Raw genomic sequence first — 19,402 nt, 5'->3', positions numbered from 1 at the left:
GTTAGGCAAGAAAGCCTGGTAGCAGCAGCTGACCTGTCACTCCTGGGAGAAACAAGTCAAAGCACATTTTATCAACAACACAATGCATCACTTTTTTTTTATTTCCTAAACTCAGGAGGAAGCTCTGAACCACTTTCAGCAGCTGGACAGGACAGGGCTGCTCTTCCTGTCTGTGACTATTATTTTTCATCAGAAATTCCTCATTTATCTATTGTATCCTTTTGTATTTGGGGTTCCTTTTTTAAGCCACTTGAAATCTTTTTTCACTCTGGCAGATGTGGCTCAGTGGATTGAGCACCTGCCTGTGAATCAAAAGGTCGCTGGTTCGATTCCCAGTCAGGATACATGCCTGGGTTGCAGGACCTACAGGTCCCTAGTAGGGAGCATGTGAGGGGCAACCACACATTGATGTTTCTCTTACTTCCTTTCTCCCTCCCTTCCCCTGTCTCTAAAAATAAATAAATAAAAATCTTTAAAAACAAAAGAAATCCTTTGGGTTGTGGGTAAGAGAGGGAGCACATAATTAAAAAAGGAAACTCGAAGCACACGCCTTACCATATTGGGTCAGTCATGTCGTTTTTGTTTGCAGACAGAGTATTTTCACCCTTTAATAACACTGGCAACTGAGTGCGATGTTAGTCATAATATGAAATGATGCTCCTTTTTAAATGTGATGATCATCCTGCTTTATTTCCCCATCTGCAAGATGAGAATGATAATTATCCCTCGGAAGGTATCAGATGGTCAAATTAGTTCATGTTGGACAAGCTTGCAAAATGAAGATACCTAATAATTTATTTGTGGCTCCACTGGTGTGCAGTTTAAGAATGAAGTCTGCCTGTGAGAGACTGGCGTTTGCCGTGGTTCGTGTTTCCCCGACATGCCTTACGGGGTCTGCTCTGTGTCTTCTCCTCCGGGTGCCAGCTGTGCCCGCCTGTGGCTCACGGCCCCGGGGCCTTCACTCACAGCTGTCTCATTCTAGCAGCCAGAGGTCGGGTGACCATATCCTAAAGGGGAAACTGAGCAAATAAAATTGCCCGTGTACTTCTTTTAAATCAACTCATTTGTTTTCTTTTTTAAAAAATTTATTTTATTTTTTCCATTACCATTTACCCCCCATACCTTTTGCCACCTCCACTCACCCTCAGCCCTCTGCAGTTACCACACTGTTGTCCATGTCCATGAGTTCTTTCCCTTTTTTTTTCTTTTTCGATCAGTCTATCCATCTCCCTCCAACACCCCCTGGAGGTGTCATTGGTTCTCTGTCTCTGAGTTTGTCTCTATTTTGCTTGTTAGTTGGGTTTGTTCATTAGATTCCACATCTGAGTGGAATCACATGGTATTTATCTTTCTCTGACTGGCTTATCTCACTAGAATAATGTTCTCCAGGTCCATCTATACTGTCACAACAGTAAAGTTTTCTTTTTTATGGCCAAGCAGTAGTCTGTTGTATACATGCACTATAGCTCTTTTATCCACTCATCTACTGATGGGCACTTGGGCTGTTTCCAAATCTTGATTATTGTAAAGAATGCTACAATGTACATAGGGATGCATATATTCTATCGAATTAGTGTTTCAGCTTTCTTTGGATGAGTTTTTAAAAGTGGAATCACTGGGTCATGAAGCAGTTCCATTTTTAATTTTTTGAGGTATCTCCATACTGCTTTCCACAGTGGCTGCACCAGTCTGTATTCCCACCAACAGTGCACAAGGGTTCCCCTTTCTCCACATCCTCAACAATGCATTGTTTGGTGATGGCCATTCTAACAGGCGTGAAGTGATATCTCATTGTGGATTTAATTTGCATTTATCTGATGATTAGTGACATTGAGCATCTTTCAGAGTGTTTTCTTTTTAATAAAAATGAAATTTTTGATTCAAGGAAAAATCTGGCAGCATTTTATTTTCTATTCTGTATCCTTAAAGATATATTGTTTGACCTCGAAGTGAATGATCTCGGTTATGTATCAACTGAGACAGGTGAATGAGCTCTGTTTCATGTGCTGTCATTTCATTCATGTTAGATGGTTAAGCTCTTCCTAATTCAGAAAGCTTGAGCTTCTTATATAGTCACAAGAGAGCCCAGGAAGATACACATAATAATACATACAGTAACAGCTCTTGTTCATTGAACACTTATGGGTCAGAAGCCTGACACATAATCTCCAATGCCACCGCTCTAAACAGTGCTTACAGACCAGGCCCTGGAGGACAAGAAGGTTCATCCCCCATGCACAGTCACATAGCTGGAAAAAGAGGTACTTCTGGGATTTAAACCAAGGTATACTTCCATTACTTTCATTTTTTAATTTAATTTGTATTTCATGAGCCCAAATCATTAATGAGTATTTATGCTTTATTTCTATGCACTTCTGGGAAAGCTACCTTTTGAAATAATTTATTGCTACTAAAAGGAGTGCATCCTGATGGAGCGGGGTTAGATCAAACAGCCTGCCTCTCCCCAGTGACTGTAAAAGGACGCAGATTGACCTGTGTGAGGAACTTTTGAAACATTCCGTTTATTTTACCCAGTGCCTACTGTCTACCAAACTCTGTGGCAAATTCAATCTGTAAATGCCTGGAATGGAATTCCTTTTTGTCAATGAAATGAAATTAGAAAATCTCACTTCTCATGTTAAAGGGCTACACATTTATATAACACAAATCCCCACATTAACGAAGTCAGGATATTTTCTTTGTCTGCTTTTCATTTAGGTTGGACTATTTCTTCTGTTTCAGTTGGGACGTCCCAATAACATGGGCTCTCCTTTCCAGTTCACAGGCAGAGAAACCGAAACGGTGCTTGGTATTCACTAGAGTCCATTCCACAGCAACAGCAAAAAAGTGAATTCCCTAAAATGCAAAGAGATTGATTTGCCTTAGAGTAAATAACCAGTCTTCTTTACGCTAAGAATCTGTGGGCTTGTGAAGCTTTGAGAACTGATTTGTATCTTGGAGTATATACTCATTACTATGAATTGTGTCTGAAATGCCTAACAGAGAACATTTAGAAGTCATACTGGTCCCCGCATTTAAAATATTTATTTAAAAGAAACTAGCCACAGATGGAAATGTTTTTAACTAAAAATTATCTTTCTCAAGTATAAAAACATTTCTCAAAATCAAATATTTCCCACATAAAGTCAGTCAGTTGTGGGCTTCGGGACTTGATTTTCCATTGCCATTAAAAGCCTTTGATTGGCAAGCTTTTCTTTGCTTTAAATTTGAAACTGGAGTATGTAAGCAGAGCTTGGATATGAGTAGGAAAACTGGCTTAAATTATGTGAATTTCAGAAATATCACTGTGTGTTTATTTGTACTGTTTCCTCTAAAGGGAAAAATTTTGTTTAATATTTGAATATGTTTATTTATGAAAATGATAGAATAATCAGTAGACATTTGTATTCTATTAGACATACGTGTTCTCTACCTTCTTGATGTATTTTACAAGGGCTTAGTTTTCATATGTCTCATGGCAGAGTATGCACTCACACATTTAGAAACAGCTACGGCATCACAGTGAAGCTTAAATATGTGAGAATCAATACTTTTCCACGACATACAGTCTTTTCTTGGACGTTTTCCTGTGTCTCTTAAACTCTGCTTTGTTGCTTTGCCCGACAATTTTCGATTCTGCACACTACAGAAAAACAGCCAGGAGGGGGCGCTGGTGGCTTACTTTTGCGAAAACTGCTCACTGATTTCAGCACTTAAAAACAGGCGAGTACAAGGAAATTATTTTTCTTCACGCAAAGCAATCAGAATAAAAAAAAACTGTCTTGAGTTTGTCAAAATTCACTCTTCATGTCTCTCGCCACCCCAGTGGCATCAGTAAACTGGGCAATGGGTTTTTCTTCACACATCTACAGAGCCCTTAGCTGACCCACAGTAAGGATGAGTTCAGGGCAACTGGGTGTGATTATCTAATTTTTCCATCAGCTTGAGGTTCTTATGTGAAAGTTCTATTCATGGAGAGCCAAAAGAAGGGGAAAATAAAAACCTGTTTACACCTTCACTTTCCAGCTAGCCTTGCCAAGTTATCCCCTGACCTGGCACAATGATGAGAACATATCTTTGCGACCTGGGCCATCCAGGGCGTGGACTGGGGAGGTGGTGTTGGAGGCCTTGGTGGGGAGCAGTGGGTGGGAGGTGGGCATGACCTTATGGGCTCAAAAACATCCTCTCCTCTCATGCAGGCATCTCCCTTCCATACAGGGGCGGTGCTAAGAAGGGATCTGAGGAGGAACCTTTACGTTTCTACCAGCACCTCCATTCTTTCAGATGAACTTCTGACAGCCCCTCAATATTTTATAAACTGCTATGCAAACACAGTTTCAAGTCAAAATTCCCAGCCAATTCTCTCCCTAGTCTCCTTCCAAAGAAAATGCTATACCTAAGCCTGTCTGCTGCAAAGAAATTCTAGAAGCTCCACCACTAATAAATATAGGTCTTCTGCTGAACGCCCTCAGCCCTCCTGGGAACATTTACAAGTTGTTTAAGATGTGGTGGTGAAATAGAAAATATCAGAATGACTACGGCAATCGCATCTGCGCTCACCTTGATGGTGGTGTCAGGGAATGCCGGAAACACCCTGATAAAGTCCTTGGTGAGTCTGAGCTTTGCTTAATGTGGCTTTCCTTTGCCGTGTGGGCGTTGGGCACTCGCTGTCCTGCGTGGCTGGCGGGTGCCACTCTTGGCTGGCCCCGGAGCTGGCTGCAGCCGTCTGTCCTTCCCCGGGATGAAAAATGTCTTCCATTAGCTAATGGCGGTGTTCTCCGTGAGACGTTCTGCCCTTGGCCTGGGGCTGCAGGAGCGCATCAATCAAGCCTCTGAGATGAGGCCTCAGAGGACCGGGGGAAATTTGTATAATCCCGAACTATAAACATGGGGACCAGCGGTTGAGGTTTTGGATTTGTAAACATTGAAAAATGTCTATTTGAGTATCGAAAGTAAACCTTCATTTTAAAGGGAAGCTGAGGCCCAGGAGGCGCTCCGGGTGGCCTGGAGGGTCCGTGGTCCTTGGTGCCTCCGTTTCCCTTTCTTCAAATCAGGAAAAAAAAAGGCAAAAATCTTTACTTTTCTGTTTCAAAACGTTTGATTTGATTCTTAGGTGATCCAAATAACGTAGTTCCTGCCCACCAGGTTTACTTTATGCCTCTTTACACGCTACAGACCGTATATGAGATCTTCTGGCCTGAGGGTTACACGTCCGCTCACTAGTTAGTGTTTGGCTGTTAAGTGTGTAGTTTTCCTTTTAATTATTCCTTCGGTCCGCATCCTCTTGCTCGCCTACCAGCCAAGGAAGATGGGTCGAAGTGCTCCCCTCCCCCCATCCCGGTGGCGGCAAAACACCTTGTAGCTCGGGAGGGAATTTGTGAAGGTGTGGGTGGAGAAAGGCAGGAGCGAGAGCGTGTGTGTGCGCGTGTGTTTGTGTATGTCTGTGTGTGTGTCTTTCAGCCGTTGGCTTTGTGTGTGTGTGTGTGTGGTGGTTTGTTGTTGTTGGCACCTTTAAAAGCAGTCAGGCTGAATAAATTCCTTAGGAAAAAGAATGAACTAACTTCCTAGGGGTGAGCAGAAGGTTGCTGAGGCCTTGGGGGGCGTTTCTGTAGAGCCGACTTTCCCCCAGGCTCCTTCGCATTGCTTATTTTAACATCTTTATTGTTAGGACGCATTTCTTGTTTAGCATCTCCCCAGTCTCCCGTTTTTTTCCCTTTAAACAAATAGAAAGACTTTTATTTCAGGAACAGCCTAGAATTCCCCGAGTTCATGCTTTTTCCATTTTAATAGCAGTATGTCTGGACTCAAATCTTGGGAGATCTTGGAGCACCGCTCAACCGTTTTCCACCCTTTCTGCTCTAACCTTGAAAGAGGAGATGGGAGGGACACTGGGAAAGCTGTTATTTTGCACAGAGCAGGCAACCCAGGAATATTCATGAAATGGAAATTTAATTACATGCACCAGGCTTATTTTCTCCTCAGGAGTAAACTCAGAATTTTGCTAGGTATTCTTATACATTTATATAAGGCCATGCTTTCTTATAAATAAGCAATTAATTATACTGAGATATCTAAATAATGTTTTCTACAAGGAACACTATCTTAAAGAAGTAAAATAAAATCCAGACTTGAAATTTGGGCTACTAAAACGATGTCACTGACCCGGAAGTTTTTTTTTTTTTCTCAAAGAGTGGGAAGAAACCTAGTGTTGGATTGTCTAGTTAGAAATATGGCCCGCTAGTATCAGCTCTCAATGCCATGGGGTTTCCGTTCCATGTTCACAAATGTGGGTTAGCTGCACAAGCATTGGGTTAGGTAGGCTCGACAATTTCGTGTTCGTGAACATTTAAAAATGAGCTTCTCTGCACAAACATGGTATGGGAAAATATGTAAAAAAAGAAAAGAAAAATCACGACAGTTTGTGAGAAAGCCTGAAGCGGCCCCTTGTCTGCATCCTGAGGAACAGCCGCACACGGGGCGAGCATCGGGTCGCCCAGCGCCTTGGGAGGGGTGCGGCTGCTGATGGGTGCGAGCCACCGTGAACCAAAGTGAAGAGTCCGGCTCTAACATCTAAAACAGTGCAAAATCAGCATGAAAACTGGCATGTTCGCCTCATGTAACTTGGGAGAAAATGTCGTCAGAACAGGAAAGATATAGCTACCTCTTAAAAAAGTAGTATTTAGACGCAAACAGTAAGAGCCCCCCTTGGCCAAAGCCGGAACAATTTGAGCAGCAAAGTGAGTAGCGAATCATTGGATCGGACTGGACTCGAAACTGAAAGTCGAGTGTTGAACGTATTTCAAAGTGTAAAATACAGATCTGTGAGCCCATAATGATGTAAATGATGGAATACTAAATAAATCAGGCGGGACAGACAAGTCCCCCATACAAAAAGACCCCAAATAATTTATGTAGACCCTGCGCCATCAAGGAAACACTACGCCCTGCTCATGAAGTGTGGGTTACCCATATAACCTCCTTCCGTGGAGCGCGGTGTGGAAAATGGGAGTGGGGTAGGGGAGAGAGTGGCTTTATGATGGAGAACATAGACAGAGCCACCTCAGCCAGGTGATCAAGGTCAACATCAACAGTGACAAATCCTATTGATAGCATGTGCCCTTGGTAAGATTCCATGAGCCTGGCACTTTGTTTCCATGCTCTTCCTTGGGCTATGCCCAAACCATAGTCCCAGTCCAACCATGAGGAAAACAACAGAGAGATTCGAGGAGAGAGGCCTCATACAAAGCACCACACCAGCATTCCTTGAAACTGTCACGATTATCAAAACAAGGAAAATCTGAGAAACTGTCCCTGTCGGCAGAGCCTAAGAAGACATGTGACCCAGTATCCTCAATGGGACTCTGAGACAGAAAAAGGGCATCAAGCAAAAACTAAGTCAATCCGCATAAAGGATGGACGTTAGGCAATAATGTGTCAAGATTAGTGCATTAGTTGTGACAAATCATATAGTAGTTTAAGGTGTTAAATATAGGGGGAACTGGGTGAAGGGTATATGAGACAACTCTGTATAGCTTCACAATTTTTCTGTAAAGCCATAATTATTCTAAAATTAAAAGTTCTTTTTAAAAAGTAATTCTTATTATCATATATTAGCCTTATATCTCAATGTAGTTATTATCCTAACTCTTGATTTTTAAGAGATGGCGTTTTATTTTATTTTAAAAAGATGATACATATTTTTAGAGGGGAAGGGAGGGAGAAAGAGAGGGAGAGAGAGAGAGAAAAACATTGATAAGTTGCCTCCCAAACACACCCCATCTGGGGACCGAACCCACAACCTGGGCACGTGCCCCAAGTGGGAATTGAACCAGTGACCTGTTGCTCTGCAGGATGATGCCAACCCATTGAGCCATACCAGTCAGGGCAAGATGACTTTAAATTGGATTAAAGAATTTAGGTTCTCCAAAATTTACTACTGTATATTTATAATTGTTAAAGATGCCACTTGTAGAGCTATGAATATTATGATTGCCTTGACTTATAAATAGACTTAACATTCTACTATATGAAGAGTGTTTATGAGGATCCAAAATATAAGAAAGTTTGCATATTTAGGGCTGCCATGACCACCCACAGAGAGGAAACTGAGTCACTTTGTGGTGAATAGCCACTTTACCATTCTGTCAAGAATTATGTAATTTTAAGTGGGTGGCTTAGAAATAATATTCAAATGGTTTCTTCTGTGATAATATGATAGCTACCTTCATAAAATCAGTTACTGTGGTCTTTATCAAAACGGCACTGTATATATTTTAAGTACAGTGTTCTTCAAAGAAAGTAAAATATATTATTCCCTCTGAAATGAAGTAATGAACTTTTCATCCAGTATTGCATCTGTTCATGAGAGATGTAAAATTTATAATGAATATTAATAAACCAATCAAAAAATGTTGAGGCTTTTTTATTTTAAAAATATAAATAGCATGTTATTATGATTGCAAAAGTTCATAAATATTACAGGTCTCTACATGTGCCATACATCTGCACAGCAAAGAGACATTTTGTGGGGAGCCCTTGTGTGGGGGCCAATGGTCCCCTTTCACTTTCACGATTTCCTTCGTGTGCAAAGGCAAATCCTTTCCACTTTCTCCAGTTTAGTGTTCAGCTCCGGGCTGGGACAGGATCTCCGCCTGCAGTAAGAAACACATGGTCTGGGCTTCATCGTGGGCAATCCTCGTGTGATCTGGGGGTCCGAGCAACCAAGGCTCCCCTGGTGGTGCTCTTGTCGGCAAACACCCTGGTCCTCTTCCAGAGTGAAACCCTATCCTGGGAGCTGAGCGTGCACCATATTTACGAGTGTGTTGACTGACCAATGACCCCTGAGACGAGCCTGCAACAACTGATGAGGAGCGTGTCATTTTTCCTCCTCTATGACTGCTGTCACCACACGGCCGTGGACGGTGTAAGCCTGCAGTTTCCTCTCCTCTAACCCAGTAAATCCTCGCTGCCTTCTCCTCTAAGGGGATATTCTAGTCATTTTGAAAGAACTGAGAGTGGGCAAGCACTGCATGCAATTACTGCCTGTTGTATCTAACCTCGAGGTAATATAATGTCCCAGTAGATTTTATCTTTTAAACGCACACAATAATTTAAATCCTTAACTAGAACACACTTGAATTTTCCCATGTTTAATCATTAAAAAGTCAAAACTTAATTTTATCCAGTACAATCAAAGAGTTTCTCAGAGTAGCAATTAAAAATATGAAACTGGAATTTCAATGACACAGACCTCAACAGCTGGCTATGGTATATTTTTAATCTTTGTCCAAATCAAATGGCCAATCAGTTTTTTTTTTCAGAGTTATTTTTTCTTTTCCTTTTCAATATCAGTGGGTTGGGAGGGGGTTTTAGTAACTCAGAAAGCTACTCGAACGTGCTTCCGTGGGTTCTGAAATGGATATCGAGTGGTGTTCCAAAGTGAGCAATAACCTTTACATTTCTATAAGGCACAGAAGGCAAAGTCTTTGGAGAAGGGCTGACTGGTTAGCTTGCTTTGGCAGGAGGGCACGTCCAACTCTACTGAGCTGTTTAACTAAGGAAACCCAACGCTATTTTGGTCGGTTCTCCGTCCTTACCGTGCTCCGTGTGTGGCCTTTACGATAAGAGGAAGTGGAAGCCACACAGGAAGCTCGGGTCCTTTTCCCCACTCCTTCCCGTTTCCGTGCTGGAGCCCCTTTTGTGGTGCCAGACGTCCCCCGCACGCTTACGTGGGAGGCGGTGAGTGGGACACAGGTAGGCACAGAACTAGCCACATGGTGTGTGTTCCACTCCCTGCGCAAACACGTCCCCTCTGATTTTCCTCCTTGACCTTTAGGTGTGGACACTGAGGAAGAGCTGCACCCAGCTGAACCAGGACTTCAGGTTTTGAAAATGTTTAAATACTTTGAAAAAGTGGAACAATTTAATGAATTGTTTTACAATTTCAAAAGTCATCTTAGTTTCTCTCTGTATTTTTTCCTGCCCTGAAAACAGGAATTTGAGTTACCTGGTCTTGAGTAGCATCACTTCTCAAGACTCCTATTTTAGTTCATTTATTTTCATCAAACCTCTCTCTTGACTTTATTCTGGTAACAGATTTTTCTTTCTTTTTAATTTTTTTTATTGTTGTTCAATTATAGTTGTCCTTATTTTCCCCCCATTACTCTCCCCTGCCCTGCCCACCACCCACCTCCCACATTCAGTCCTCCCCCATGTGGTCTTTGTCCATGGGCCCTTTATACATGCTCCTTGACTTGACCCCTCCCCTTCTTTTCTCTGGTATCCCCCACTCCCCTTCCCCCTGGTTACTGTCAGTTTATTCTTTATTTCCATCTTTTCCATCCATTCCTTCTTTTCTCTGGTATCCCCCTCTCCCCTTCCCCTGGTTACTGTCAGTTTATTCTTATTTCCATGTCTCTGGTTCTATTTTGCTTGCTTGTTTTATTGATTAGGTTCCACTTACAGGTAAGATCATATGGTATTTGTCTTTCACCACTTGGTTTATCTCTAGCATAATACTCTCCAGTTGTATCCATGCTATCTTGAAGGATAGGAGTTTCTTCCTTCCTTCCTTCCTTCCTTCCTTCCTTCCTTCCTTCCTTCCTTCCTTCCTTCCTTCCTTCCTTCCTTCCTTTCTTTCTCTTTCTTTCTTTCTTCCTTCCTTCCTTCCTTCCTTCCTTCCTCCTTCCTTCCTTCCTTCCTTTCTTTCTTTCTTTCTTTCTTTCTTTCTTTCTTTCTTTCTTTCTTTCTTTCTTTCTTTTTTTCTTCTCTCTCTCTCTGCTGTGTATTATTCCACTGTGGTAAATGTACCACAGTTTTTGATCCACACATTTACTGATGGGCACTTAGACTATTTGAGCACTTGGCTATTATAAATAGTGCTGCTATGAACATTGGGGTACATAGGTTCTTTTGATTGATGTTTCAGGATTCTTAGGGTATAATCCCAACAGTGGAATTGTCAGGTCAAAAGGCAGTTCCATTTTTAGTTTTTTGAGGAAATCCCATATTGTTGTCCACACTGGCTGCACCAGTGTGCATTCCTACCAACAGTGCATTAGGGTTCCCTTTTCTCCACAACCTTGACAACACTTTTTGTTTGTTGATTTGTTTATGATGCCCATCCTGACCGGTGTGAGGTGGTATCTCACTGTGGTTTTAATTTGCATCTCCCTGATGGCTAGTGATGCTGAGCATCCTGTCATATGTCTCTGGGCCCTCTGTATGTCCTCCAGAATAACCCATGTCTCTATGGTCAATTAGTATTTGACAAAGGTGGTTAGAAGCATAAAATAGAGTAAAAATAGCCTCTTCAACAAGTGGTGTTGGGAGATCTGGACAGCTACATGCAAAAAAAATGAAACTCAACCACCAACTATGCCATACAGAAAAATAAACTCAGGATAGATAAAAGACTTAAATATAAGTCACAACACCATAAAGTCCTACAGGAGAACATAGGCAGGAAATTTTCAGATATTTCATGCAGCAATATTTTCACCACTATGTCCCTTAGAGCAAGGGACATAATGGAAAGAAAAACTAAGTGGGACTTCATCAAAATAAAAAGCTTGTGCATGGTTAAAAAAAATCAGCAAAATGAATAAGAAACAAACCATATGTGAAAATATGTTTGCCAATGAGACTTTGGACAAGGGTTTGATCTCCAAAATATATAAAGAACTCACACATCCCCACTCCAGGAAGACAAACAATCCAATTAAAAAATGGGCAAAGGACTTGAACAGACACTTCTCCATGGTAATAGATTTTTCTTAAAGTCTTAAGTCAGTGTGTTGAATTTGGAGTTTTAATTTCTTTGGGGACATTTTATTTTCAGACCTTTTTTTCTTTGCTGGGGAGGTGAGAGGAGGCTATTGTTTCAGCTGTCCCCACACCTGGCAGGGCTACACAAAAAGTGACCCAGAGGGTAAGTCAGTCTTTGGGTCAAGACTTCAGCTTACCATTCTTTACAAACTAGAATTACCTGAGTAAGAAGGGAATTGCTTTGGCCAATAGAATTTATTTGACTGGAACTGAGTAGGACAAGAACTTTGACTTATTCAATGTGAAAACCAAATGGTCTTTAGGACATAGTTTATCAAACAACCTGAAATATTCATTGAGAATTTCTTTAAAAAAAACCCCGAGAAACTCCCTACATTGACCTTGCAATAATCAATGTGCCCAAAGGAAGTAAAATGTTGAAAGAAAGCCAGTGACAAAGAACTCAGCTTTTGTTTCTTTTGTTATCCGTGCCTCACAAGGTATTTGTGTGAAACTTCATGGGACAGTGTAAACCGTGCTTTGTAAACAGTAAAGGACTACCACATGTATAGTGTTATTATTCTCACTAAAGGACAGGTGGTGTTATATGGAGGAGACTGTAGCTGGTCAATCATTTTTGTGGGATAGCAACATTTTGTAAGTTATTTGCAAAAGTTCTCCCCATGGTTTAAAACAATATGTCATTATGGGGATGCATTTTAAACTCTCTCATCATATGTTTGTCATTTTTAATTGCCCTGAACAAGATACAAACGCTTGGAAATTATATACCTTCATCATACAAATGGCACTGAGTGAAGGGGGACATTATAATGAACTATTACTTAACTAATACGTTTTTAAAATCCAGGCCCTACATGAAAGTTATGGGAGCTTAATGTTGGTATGACGGCTATCAGGGATTGGTACCACAATGATATGGACACAATTTTGTGTGTCCTTCACATTTGTGTTCTTCACGTTGGGCACCTCTTCACAGTTTTGTTTGTTTGCAAAGGGAAAACGTGGAGGCTCAGTGTTTTGCATTTTGGGGCTACTATTGAGAATGACTTTCTCCATTGGAATGTGATGTCATTTAGCTTGTTGGAAAGCACAGGTGGGCATTGAATGGATGATTTGTAGACCATCTCCCCGATTTTCTTAGCATTGCTGGGTTTGTGAAGTGAGAATAGTGGTCATGGGGTACGGTCTTCTGTGTTTTGGATCTTGAACTGTCCTTATTTTCCTTTGGTAGTCCTGGTCCACATTTTAATCTCTAGATTCATGTTCCTTCTGACACGGTAGCCACCAGGCACATGGGGCTACTGAGCATTAGATGTGTGGCTAGTCCAAATTGAGATGCCCTGTAAGTATAAGTACACACTGGATTTTGAAGACTTTAAGTGAAAAAAAATGGAGACTATGTCAATAATTTTTATATTGGTTATATATTGAAATTATAATATGTTACATGTATTGTGTTAACTAGAATAATTATTAACAATAATTTGATCTCTTCTAGAAAATTTAAAATTACGGATGTGGTTAACGTTGTATTTTCATTGGATAGTGCTGGGCTAGAAGTTAGTAGACAGCATTTTTCTGCTTTGATGAGAATGGGGAGTGAAGAAACACATTAGTGCACACATTGGAAAAATTTTTAGTGTCCATTAAATTACAGCTCATTTTCACAGGAGCCTTAGGTTTTGATCAAGTTCTGTTGTTCACAGACGAAGCCTGGGGCTAGTCAATGTGGAAAGCTAGTAGTAGGCGCAGCCCAGTGGTTCAGCTTGCAGTGGCTGGGGTCAGAGCATCTGGCTCGTCCTGATTTGTGGCAGAAGGAACCCTGACGGAATGTAGCCTGTGTATTTGACCTGTCCCAAAGTGGGCTCTCTCAGGTCACTCAGTGGATGGTAATGAGACTTTGGTCAAACCTGTGTAGCCACTGCAGACTCTTAAATGTAAAGAAACAATCCCCTGATCTCGCAGCTAGAATGCCATTCAGCATAGCCTTTGGCAACTGAAACTCTTAAACCTAATCCTTTTGTGGTATTCATGAAAATGTCTTCTGATTGTTAAATCTGGATGGCAATATTTGCTTTAGTGTCTGCTCACCACCCTCTCTTTCTGAACATGTTCATTACCATTAGGATATTTTGGGTGGCTGGTGTGGTTCACGTCAGTGGCGACAAAAACTTGCCAATATGTTATCGATGTCTTGAGCTTAAGAGTATGTTTGGATTTTCACCAGAGTGCAAATTTGTGTCTAATCACCCCCTTCCACCTCCCTTTTGAGGAAAATCATCACAATGTGAGATGAAAGGATATAATGGGTTGTCGGGATGTTTTTCCCAGCCCTGTTGGAAATGATTGAGGCATTGGCTCCTCAGCATTTCCTCTGAGAAAGCAATTCCAAAGGTTGGTGTCAACTACAGCTTAGTAATGGACTAATACACATTATCCTGTATGCAACTCGAAATTATAGCCTGCCAGCTGTGATTCTGGAAGTTTGGAAAAGGCTCCTTCCCAAGATTCTAAACAGAAATGGCTTTGAATGTTGCGGGCATGAGTCTGTCTAACCCTTCTAAAAGGCAGCGTGAATGCCTGTAACATTTCTATTGATTTTTAACATTCAGCTCTCTAGAAAATAGAAAATAGCCAGAATTTGACAGGCACTTTACAAAATGATTCAATCCTTCATAGATGCAGAGTAAGAGCTATGTTACAAGTGACATTGTGCTTAACTTGGAACAAACCTTCCTTGTTTCTTCTTATGCTGTTTTATTATGTGGAGTGAAATTATGTTTTACTGGATTGGAAGTAAGCCTTCAAATAGTGTCTTATCTTCTTCAGTTTTTCTTTTTATCTTTTAAATATGGATAACTCCAAAATCCTAAAAAAATGCAAATTTCTGATTAAGTTATTTAATGTTTATCCTGATGTATAAATCAAAGAAATCCAAATTTAAACAAGGAGTTATGTTGCATACGTTTGATTGTCACAGATAAAGTCCAGGGTCAGCGAGAGTCTGGGTGAAGAGCATCTCGGACACTGCTGTGGGGGTGGGAATTGTCACAGTACGGCTGAAAGGCAACTTGACAATACTTGTCATAAGCTCTAAGACAGGATACACACTGAGCAATTGCATTTCTAAGAATTTTCCTGTGGGAAGTAATTAAGAATGAGACAAAGATTTAACTAAACTGCAAGAATTTTCACTGTAGTTTTATTTAAAATATTAACAGTCGATGAACCTGGGTTAAGGGCATGTGGTGTTCTTTGCACTATATTTATTTTTGCCACTTATCTGTTCCTTTGAAATCTTTTCCCAATAAAAAGTTTCAAACACCAGCTCTCAGACAGGAGGAAGCAGAGGGTAACCATCCTTATTTACTGCCCTTTGAAGATCAGAACTGATGCCAGCTGCTTTGTTAATTTCCCAATTGTAAAGTTTTTTTTAAAAAATCTAGAAATATCTATTATAAGGAACTATTCATATAAATTAAGATGCATCCATACCATGTAACACTGTTTAGCTATTAAAAATGACAGCTTCGAATGCACTTTTAGTGAAAAAACAGGTTTCAAAGTAAACAGGTTACAAAAAATGTATGAGAATGTGATTTGATATTAAGAAAATATGTGTTTATACATATGCCGTAGAGAAGATTGAAGCAGTTATACCCAGTGTTAAATTAATGGTAGTTATCTCTGGCTGTTACAATTGTGAGGGTTTTTTTATCTATTTATTTCTTCTGTTTGAAAACAACAACTTTGGCTTCCTAGACAGTTTTCTGCAACTCTTTTCACACATTTGAGTTTTCCTCTTGCCTGTACGTGTGGTGAAATGGATAAAAGGCACATAAAATTGTGGTAAGGATAAAACACAATGGGGGATGTAAGGAGTTGCATTGTGATTCAAACCAACGTTCTGCGTAGTAACTGCCTTATGAGCTGCTCTGTTGACTTTGGTCTTTCGTAATCATAGTGATCCCTGAGACTCTTCCAGTTCAGATACTGCTTGTCATCATTCCCACACCCCCTGTCATGTTATCTGTGACCGATGCCCAGGCAGATAGGAACTCTGTCGTGCAACTATTTTTCCATTCATTATGATGCTTTGGAATTGTAATCCACCCTTTCATATGCCCCAAATAAATGATGATACTATGAGATTTTTGTAAAAATATTTTAATGAACTCACCTCATAAGCAAAGACTGTGGTGATTTAATAATTCCATTTCAGGATTATTATAGTATGTGAATCTTCTTAGGCTAAGAGGGAAAGGTATTACTTTTTAAATATCATAATGGAGTCTTAAACCATCTAATACAAATGAACTACTTTATTGTCATTTGTGTGTGTGTGTGGCAGTTCATCCAGCAGATACTCCCTCTGCCTTCAGGAAGCTTGCAGTCTAGTGGAAGAGGTAAACGCCCACCCAGGGCAAGGGCAGGACATAGTAATAGTCACAAGAGAAGCACTCTTGTATAAATACTATGAGGGTATCACAAAGAGAGAGAAGAATGTCAGGGATAGGACCGTGGCAAAGCAGCTCTTATGTTGGGCTGGAAGGATATTATCAGGCTAACTGACAAAATTGAAAACAAATGATTAATGTAAAATATTATATCAATGTTAAATTTACAGAAGTTGATAACTGTTCTGTGGATCTGTGTGAGTATATTCCATTAATCAGGAAATACACAAAGGTCTCCAGCCATACCACCCTAACTGCGACCGATCTCATCTGATCTCAGAAGCTAAGCAGGGTTGGGCCTGGTCAGTACTTGGATGGGAGGAAACACACAAAGACGTGCGTGGGGAGGGGATGGAGGGAAGGAGGAGGGGGAGAAGAGAGGGAGGGAAAGACAGAGAAACAGAGAGACAGAGAGAGAAAACAAATAATTAAGTGAATCAGGTAAAATATTATCAATGTTCTTTTTACTATTTTTATTTTATAACTTACCTTCTCATTTGAAATAAATTCCCAATAAAAGTATTTAAAAAACCAACTCCCAGATAGGAGGCAACAGAGGATAACTGTCCTTATTTATACTGCCTTCTGGAGACCAGCACCGATGCCAGCTGCTTTTTTATTTCCCCCAGTGTGGTTCGCTCTAGTTATTGTTGACTTCACCAAACCACCGCGTAATTTCACACAGCCCAGGACGGAGGGCAGCGGCGTCTGTTTTGCAGACCCCAGGCCTGAAATAGCAGGAGGGCTGTGCTGCGGGTGGGTGAAGCCTGCGCCTGCCCAGCCGCATTTGGCTTGGTCTGAGCAGTTTGCTATCAGGCCCCTGGCAGTGGAGTACACAGCCAGGGCAAGTAAAATGGACGGTGTGACTGAGAAGCAAAGCTTTCTGCCTTCCATGCGAATGTTACCTTACCATCCTCTCTCCGAAGAGCACACAGTTCTTCCTTAGAGATATTTCCCAAATGGCACTGGAGTCACTTCCCTCTTATCATTGTTAAATTGGAGCTTCCACAGAGAGATGCCAGGTCCTCATTTCTGGTCTCCAGGTAACCTCCTCAGGTGTTCTCTCAGCATGGCTCCAACCTGAGCTGCTGGCCACACTTTATCTTTCAAAGCCACCTCGAGTCAAGAAACACATTCCCATAGTGCTGCAAGTTTTAAGGATCCTCAGTAGTGTGAAAATGCTCCCAGTGAGGAATCCAGCCCCATTTGAGGCCAAGGAGGGATAAAGCCACAGCCAAGAAGAGGGGTGTAGTCCCCATCTTTGGCCCCTCCAGCTATAGTTCCAGGAAGCCGAATTGGAAACACTAAGATAGATTCTCCCCTTCAGTCTGGGAAGGGTGGGTCTCGAGGGTGTGGAGGGAAGGAAATTCTCCATCCGCTTCTCCCACGGTCTCCAGGGTGCTCACCTGGTCACTCAGAAACCGGAATGGCCAGAGAAGCTGCAGTCAGTGCTGGTTGGGGTGGGTTTGCACCTGCCTGGCACCAGCCTGCCATGTGAGCCCCCCTTTCCACTGAGGCTGCAAGGGGAGAGTTGATGCTCCTCAGCTCAGGTGTTCACTGAGCAGACAGGCTCAGGGGAAGACCTGCCAGGTCCCAGCAGTGGCTCTGCCACTGACTGTGTACGTGGCCGTAGGCAGTCAGTGAGCCCCACTAAGTTTTGGCACCCACCAAATGGAGGTAATGATAGCCCTGAGCTCCTCAAACTGGTGTGAGGACTAAATGCATCAGACAATGCGTAATCAAGTATGAAACGTGAATGGTGGTTATTGCCATCATTGCTGTGCGTGTCGAGTATTAATGCTCACAGGCTGGCTGTCCTTTATTCCCTGAGCTGTTGGTATGGCATGGCTGATTCAGCTGTTGGTAGTGATGCTTCTCCTTGGAAGGGCAGAACTTTGCAATGGGCTATGAACAAAGTGCTCTTTGAAAACTGTGAGTACTCAAGGAAGGAATAAAGATGAGGCACTTTTAATTGTCCACTCCTAGCTCCAGGTGGGTGGTTTTCATTTCCTAACAGTACGTGTGTCCTGCTCTTCACCCCACCGGGCCCTCCGCAAAGGCAGCGCTGTTCCCTTTACTCTGTGTCTATTGCACTCATCACTCGAGGCTTGCTCAGTGTCACCTTCTGTGAAATTTTCTCACCACAGGGGAAGAAGAAATTGCTCTTGTAATGCCTTTTACCTAATTCTCTAATAGATCATACCCATGTGAAATAATACAGTTTTGTTTTTAAGTTCATTGCCCCTACTCAACTGTAAATTTCTGGAGCATGAAGATTATCGGATTGTTTCTAGTTCCAGCATGGAGCCAGGCGCACATGCTGCTCACTAACTGTTTTGTTGGGACTGTTCGTTGTTGTAAATTCTTTGGAAGTGTGGTAAGCATACAGAGTAGTACTCAAGTCAGGAGTACGTGGTGATCACATTGTAAGTTACACACGTGTTGAATCAGTGTGTTGTATACCTGAAACTAATGTAATATTGTATGCCAACTGTACTTAAATTTCAGGTCCATCAGTAGGTGAGTGGATAAAAAAGCTGTGGTACTTTTACACAAGGATATACTATACAGCAGTAAAAAAGAAGGAAATCTTACTTTTTGTGACCGCATGGACGGACCTGGAGAGTATTATGATAAGGGAAATAAGCCAATCAGAAAAAGACAGATATTATATGATTTCATATGTGGACTCTAGTGAACAAAATACACTAACAAAGTGGAGACAGACTCATGGATGCGGAGAACAGACTGACGGTTGTCAGAGGGGGGGTGTCGGGGGCTGGGTGAGAAGGGCGAAGGGATTAAGCAAAGAAAAAAAGAAAGGCTCATGGACGTATAAGGGGAGAAGAGTAAGGAGGCAGGAGAGGGTATGGGGGGTAAATGGTGATGGAAGGAGACTGGACTTGGGGTGGTGAGCACATAGTACAGTACATAGATGCTGTATTGTAGATTTTAACCTATATAATTTTATTAACCAATGTCACCCCTATCAATTCAATACAAAAATAAATCTAAGAAATTTAGATTGGCACACACACACACACACACACAGAGGAGTATAGGGCTTGATATTTTTACAAATCGAACATACCAGTATAACAAGCCTCCAGATCGAGCACTAGAATGAAGCTAAGGAGACTTTCAGGAGAAACCTA

General features: G+C 41.5%; 1 protein-coding gene and 1 long non-coding RNA gene across 2 annotated transcripts in view; both read left to right on the top strand.

Annotated features, from left to right (window-relative positions):
• DYNC1I1 (dynein cytoplasmic 1 intermediate chain 1) overlaps positions 1–19,402 on the top strand; it is a 254,347-nt gene that overhangs the window by 82,658 nt on the left and 152,287 nt on the right.
• On the top strand, positions 1,454–17,430 carry LOC118497067. Its single transcript, XR_004899618.1, has 3 exons — positions 1,454–1,596; positions 5,756–5,765; positions 17,419–17,430. It is a non-coding gene; the product is annotated as an uncharacterized LOC118497067 (long non-coding RNA).

This window comes from Phyllostomus discolor, chromosome 10 (genome assembly GCF_004126475.2).
Source record: "Phyllostomus discolor isolate MPI-MPIP mPhyDis1 chromosome 10, mPhyDis1.pri.v3, whole genome shotgun sequence".
NCBI lineage: Eukaryota > Metazoa > Chordata > Mammalia > Chiroptera > Phyllostomidae > Phyllostomus > Phyllostomus discolor.
The sequence above is the reverse complement of the archived record's forward strand: the minus strand, read 5'-3'. Positions and strand labels throughout refer to the sequence as shown.